Below are 7,254 nucleotides of genomic sequence, written 5' to 3'. Positions count from 1 at the left end.
GGTGTGGTAAAGAAACAGGGTGCGCAAGCGTAAACTTCAAAACATAAAATGATATGAAGTACACAAGTTATAAATTACAAAACAAACGAATGATGTTGCATTAGTCCTAAAATGCAACCTGCATTGTTTATGTATGGTGACTTGTAATCAGAGAAAATTCAGATTTTCAATAAAGAACCACAATTATTCAAAAGGAAATATCATTGTTTAATCATTTTCCGTCTGCCCTGCAGCTGAATGAGTTAAAACGTTTCCTCTTAGCATCGAGTCCTTAGGTTATTGATTTCTAGTCAAGAAAGGCAATTTCGTAAAGAATAGACATCTCGTGACACCTATCTACTGATTGGTTTCTTCCTTCTTGTGCGTTACAGAATACAATCATGAACATCGTCTCTTCAGCTATTTTGGACGTTCATCTTCACACATCTAAAAAGGAAAGTCTTTTAATTGTGAAGAGACCTTTAATCACTAAACTTTAGTGAAACTTAATTGATGCGTTCCAAAGTCATAATGTCAGCTTGTGCTAGTAGGCTGGCTTAAGGTTTATGTGTTTATACATATATAGTATTAGTTTCATCTTCAAACTTTTCTGATCAGAATATGTTTCTATTAAACATGAAATTTTCAATATACATTATTCCACATATATTAAATTTTTATACTAATATTAAAGTTCACCCGAGTAAGTTAAAGAAAAAGAGAGTAACCAAGGAAAAACAAAGAGTAATAAGAACAAGAAGGGAGTGTATACTTTAGACTCCATCAAGTATCTCACCCATAAGTAAAATACTGTTTTAATCCATGTAATAGTAGGTACTCGACGCATGGAAAAAATGACCATGTTAAAGGCCCCACGCTTCAAGCATAGCCATTCTTTAACTCAGAAGTGCTGACCAGAAGAAGGAAGGCAGTCAGCAGCACTCACCGCCTACATGGTTACTCTTAATCGAGTTTGACTGTCATTTTATAGACTTACAACACTAAAATCCGGGATTCGATTCCCTACGATTGATAAAGTAGGTAATCAAATGTGGCTTTACTAGAAAACTGAAGGGTTAACTGTCACAGTTATAACGATATATCCTGGCTCGAACACAGAACCTTCCAATTCGCAACTCGACAATGCTAACCCCACTAGACCGAACCCGTCCTGTAAAAAAACAACACACACACACATACGTCGTACTATATATCATTTAAATTATTCTGTATTTTGTTCTACTTTTCCGTTCGTTTTTCATTATAGTCAGTGAGTTTTGTTCGACCACTAGCTTAACCTATCTAACTAAAGCTAAATAATAATAATAATTGAATGAGTTATATACATAATGAACTTTTAAAACTTATTAAATCCGTCCCTAGCCAAGCGTTTCTGAGCTTCCACCAGTGACACAGCGATATGTATGCGGACATACAACGCTAGAAACTGGCTTTCGATACCCGTGGTGGGCAGAGCACAGATAGCCCATTATGTAGCTTTGTGCTTAACTAACAAACAACAAAAACTCTCTGAGCTCGAACAAAATAGTTATAATGAAAATAAAATGTACACTGAGAATATTTATATCATTTTTTTTATATTTTACTGCTTAATATTTTACAACTGCTAAATATTTAATGATTTTTTTGTAAACATTTTGTAAAAGATGAATTTTGTTCAAGCTGAAAATGTGGTTCTATTATATATTACGTATTTTGAAAGAGTGATTTTTTTTCGCGTTCTCAGAATTAAATCAGATTTCACGATTAACCTGTTAATGACGGGGTGGTGAAAGTCTATCGAAACTCAGTATAGGTTCATTTTGGAATGCTAAGTACAGAGTCGTTTCTTTTTTGGAATCTGATACCGAGCTCCATTATTCCATTCGTATGTTTTGCCATTTCAATTGCATAATGCATAAAGAGGTTAACTTGCCGAAAACTTGGTACTCCATACACTCAGAGATCAAGTCCTTGCAAACGTGAGTACTCGTACTTCTGTTCAGGAGAATTTACCTTTAATCAAAGATGGATATTTATATTTTCTGATGTGAATAAATCATCTTCTTTTGGAAAGAGGTTACTTGATGTTTTAGATTGAAACTTTTCTCTCTGATGAAGAGATTACAAACTCACAGATAGTTATGAATTGTGCTCCCAAACTCAAGTGAATGACCTACAAAAAACTCAAGCACTGTAAATTTCGAACTCTTCAAGTGGTTGTTCTGATGTAAACACTGTAGCTAACCACTTAATTATCTCCTGTTAAATTCTCCTCAGACTCACAGTGGAGAGCCAACTGATAAATATAAACTTCGTTACAATAGTTCTCAAAACAGCTAGCACTTGACCCAATGATACGAGTGGTCGAGTTTACAAATATGTAGTGATGCAAACTGCTTTAGTTTCTTTAAAAGCACCGCCTCAGTATATCAAGAAATGCGTTATATGTTAACTGTCTACTGTAGTATATGTGAAAATATAGTAGACCATTAAAAAATACTAGTATAATTACAATAATTGAAGCTAAAAGTATAAATATCGAAATGAGGGTAAACATTAGAAGCATAACAGCAATAAAGTTGTGCAAAGTTGAGGTTAAATGTAATTGTATTTCTACTTTTAAACAACCCACCAATGGCTCAGCTGTAAGTCCGAAGACTTATAACGCTAAAAACCGGGTTTCGATATCCTATTGTATAGCTTTGCGCTTAACGACAGACAAATGATAATAAAGAGTTTAAATAATACGTTGACAACAAACTGTCAAATAGATTATAAATAAATGAAACAACAGTGAATCCCAAAATATATCATAAAAAGTTTATATTCGATCAATGCTCGGAATTATGTGCACTCAACATGGGCGTCCACAGGATATATTATAGGGCGTGGGGATAAAATAACAAAACAATACCCAAGCTATAAATTGGAAAACACAAATTTTTAGTCCAGGGTGGCAATTGTCTTTTTGCCTACCTTGCAGATGCCCATCCACTCAACTATCACTCAGCATTATGTAATGTAAAAAATGTCCAATAGATTACACAGGCCTACGATGATATTATTGTCTTGAACGTTTTACATGTTCTACGATAATTCCTGTACGCTGAATCCGAAAATGGTATCCATTTTTCTTCATCACGTACAGATTTTTCACAAAACGTCATAACGCAATACACAAAAGAAAGACCATAACACGTAGTTTTGAGACTACAAGACGTAGATTTCACACACACATAAAAGAAGAAGTTTACCACAATGAAGATTGTTTATTATTATGTTTGTTAACAAAAAATACAAATAAACTGATAAAAAGGGAAGAACATTTTTGTCAAACGAATATGGATCCTCATCCGGGAAATAATAATTTGATCTAAGTTGTTATTTTCTTCCCGATTTGTAAAAAGTCCTTATGTTATATAAAAAAAGAATATTACTTTCAAAATCTGCGTAGCTAAATTATGGAAAATCCGTTATCAAAACCAAAACAACTTTTATGAAGTTTAAATTCGCAGGTCTGTGCAATTAACTCAAAGTAGTGAATTATATTATTTCAATCAAAACACAAGGATATAATTACCACGGTTACATGCGATGGTCTTGATGTGTCTCTGAGAGTGATTGCAAGGCCCTCTATAGGGACTCCTAGAAACAAATTTTCATTTAAGAGTTTCTGCGGTCGTGTTTTCATTCAGTCCAATCTAGCTAAAAAGAGACCTTCCTTAGAACTTTAAATAGGATAATTTACAATAATTCAAGTTTACAAAAACGACATAAAAGATGTTTTCACAAATGATGATAACTATACGAGAAACACCTACTGTACCATGTAGCAGATGAAGGTAGTCGTCATATTGGGTAAAACATATGTCTACTTAAGCCTGTGCAAAAGTACGGAGAGTTTATTATCATCCTGTTGATGATACAATACTTCAAAAAATAATATAACTTGTCGCAAGAGTTTTGCAATAGATTTATTATAGCTGCAGATTACAGCTATTAGCATAAGCGCCACACCACGGGCGGCTGTTTGTGCTAATAATTACTAATCGTAGTATTCCCAAGCTCATTGAAAAAAAAAATAGAAAAGGTGAACATTTTCTAAAAAAATGAAAAATAAATTCGGAGAAGTTTGTTTGTTTGTAATTAAGCACAAAGATACACGATGGGCTATCTTTGCTCTGCCCACCACGGGTATCGAAACCCGGTTTCTAGCGTTGTAAGTCCGCAGACATACCGCTGTACCACGTGGGGGGGGGGGGCTTCGGAGAAGTACTGCACGGGAAAAGTGTTCGTGTTGTGCTGATATAAACTGTAATGTTTTTATGTATTAAAAGTGCTAGCCTTTATTGAAAAAATGACGGATTTTTTTAAGAATTCCATTTTTAGTACGATATTTGTAAATTATATCAATAAAGATGTAATCAAACCCTCACTTACAGTTCTAGTGAAAGTTGTGTTCTTGTTGTGAGGAGAGTACTTTTATTTAGAATTGTGTTTAGAATTTTATTTATGTATCATAAAACCATATTTAAATCTGCACAAGCCTCGTGGACACTAGATATGGAAGATATAGTGATTACATATATCATTATGCACTCTTCTTCATTTTATTTAGAAATTATTATTAATGATCACTAATATATTCTTCTCCCATTGATACTGTGGTCACTTGGTCCGCTATGAGATCAAGAAGACTAGCCTTCTATATAGTTCGTTAGTTCTCCTGAATAAAGAGCAACTTAGTTCAATGAAATAATAATTCATAATATATGGCGTTAAAATAAATAATATAATGTTTAAAATGCATTCCCAAATTCTGATGTGTTGCGACATAAATAAAAGCCCCCAAGCGGCTCAGCGGTAAGTCTCTGGACTTATAACGCTAAAAATTAGGTTTCGACATTCCTGATGGGCACAGCACAATAGCCCGTTGTGTAGCTTTGTGTTTAAGAATAAACAAACATAAATTAAATACAGTGAAAAGTTACACTTCACCAGCATAATTCAGATCACACCGTAACAGATCTTGTCAAGCTATTTGCTAATATAGTTAGCCTCTGAGCTATTACTAAATCTTTCGTATCCCAGCAGGTCTGAAGAACCTAGGTATTCGGCGAAAGAGCTCGTCGACACTAAATGTAGTAGATGTAATGTGTTTGACATATCATCATTAAATACTCTTCTTTAATTTCACTTCGATAAATAAATAATTAATTAATTAAGCAAAAATAGCCCATTCAGCTAGCTTAGTCATTACTAAAGGACGAGTTTTTGATTTATAATTATGACTCTATCACTTACATATTTTCATGTCAGCATCCGTATGTCATATTCAGTTTTTCGGTGTATACAAATTAATGAAAGTCTTCTATGAAAATTAATTAAGTAGGTTACAAGTAATAGACTTAAACTTATGCTTTATCTATACTTAGATAATCAAAAATGAACTACTAACTTACGCCACAAATTGGCGACATATTTATAATAACTCATTTTGTACGCAAAATACATAGGAGACCGCAATAGTAATGGTGGAATAACTTAAAATGTTAATTGTTGTTTTGATTTTATTTTACATTTTGGTATGTGACTCCTATGTTAATAGGGACCCTATAACCAATATAATCATGACAAACAAGAAACGTCGTTTCTAAATAGTCTAGAAAAATTTGCTTTAAAAGCCGATGCCCCATCCGCAAGTTAGGGTTAAATGAACAAACCAGGTTTTTAAAAATACATCTTGAAGCATTATTTGTCAAATTATAAAACCTAGGTCTTATATATCTTTATCTAAAATTTATCTTCCTTCAATAGTTTAAGTATTTTCTTTCTGAGCTGGAAAGTCCTGAATTCTCCCAGTTTTCTCACTCTTGCGACCGCAGGAATTAATAGGAAATTGATCAAATGTTGTCATTACACCGGAATAATAATAAGAAAGACATCCTGATTTGTTGTTACTAATAATTAGGTTCAATGAGGGTACAGAATAAAAGAAAATATGTATAATACTCTTTTTAAAAATCACTAATTCGTTTTGTTTAGAACAATTTATTATGTTGCTACAAACTTCCAAGCTTGTTTTTAGTGAGCCAACTCACTGATAGCGAGGTTGTGGGTGTTAAGATAGTGTTATTTTAATAATCAAATTTTTAGGTTTCACTTTCAAGTCACACCTAAACTAAATTCAACGCCAGAAAGTGTCTACCACATACACAGTATTCTTATTATTTATTCCACCTTTAACTTAGAAGCCTTACATGGCTGCCCTCTCCATGTCAAACACAAAAATGCAAAAAAAAGACTTACATAGAACTGGGATATGAGAGCACGTCCTTCTGTGGAAGCGTTTCTTGTTATCTTATACAACTACACAAGTTTAGAAATATTTTTCAGTCGTTTTTGTCACCTAGTAAACGATTTTTCAGTCACAAACATTTTTTTCAGAAAATGATTATGTCACCACAAGCTATGATAAATATCAAACAGGCATTCGTAACAGTCATGACTCATAGGTCAGAGGTCTTCGTCTGACCCTTTGGGACGAGCCCACTGTATCTTCTTTTTTTCAGAGATATCTCGTTTTCCGTCCTCTTTCTACACACACACACACACACACACACACACACACAGAGTATTTCCTGTTTTTTTGCTTTTCATCCCCATTTATAGCGTTCCTCAGCTCATATGTACGATGAAGACGAGGAACCACTCATTGACAAATCTGGCTTTTCGCCAAAATTACTGTCAAATTTGTCTTCCCTTTTTATGGATGTTAAATGAAACGTATATCTCAGCTTGTAGCTCAAGTTTAGTGATGTAAACCGTAATATGTGTAAACACACAATCTGACAAACACTTTTTTGAAGACTTCATCATCAAGCAATGCTGTGAGAAAACGATCAAGACGTAATATGTACAATTAATGTGGATTAAGTGTTACAGGATTAACAATCAGTAATACAGGGACAAAAGTACTAAAAATGAATGAAATAGTATTTGTTTATTTTTCAATTATAAATAAATGAAATTGTACATTTTAGATATTGTTTTCATTACACAAATACATCCACATGAAAAACAATGTAATACTCTATAGACTTGAAGTTCATATTCTTGAAAATATCGAATAGGAGATATGCAAATATCACTCTTAATCCTTGTAGATTCTAGTTTTTATTTTGTAGTAAGGTAATAAGATGCTAAATACTAAACATGCGGCATCCGTAGGCAGTAAAACTTCTTTTATTTTTTATTCAAGCTTTTTCTTCT

General features: G+C 33.3%; 1 long non-coding RNA gene across 1 annotated transcript; it reads right to left on the bottom strand.

The window, feature by feature from the left end:
- Positions 1–264: 264 nt before the first annotated feature.
- Positions 265–6,539, bottom strand: LOC111085275. The gene is made up of 3 exons (XR_002610110.1): positions 6,292–6,539; positions 3,563–3,683; positions 265–426 (listed from the first exon to the last, which is right to left on the bottom strand). It is a non-coding gene; the product is annotated as an uncharacterized LOC111085275 (long non-coding RNA).
- Between the last annotated feature and the right edge of the window lie 715 nt (positions 6,540–7,254).

This window comes from Limulus polyphemus, unplaced genomic scaffold, assembly GCF_000517525.1.
Source record: "Limulus polyphemus unplaced genomic scaffold, Limulus_polyphemus-2.1.2 Scaffold305, whole genome shotgun sequence".
Classification (NCBI taxonomy): domain Eukaryota; kingdom Metazoa; phylum Arthropoda; class Merostomata; order Xiphosura; family Limulidae; genus Limulus; species Limulus polyphemus.
This window is presented reverse-complemented; position numbering and strand designations above follow the sequence as displayed.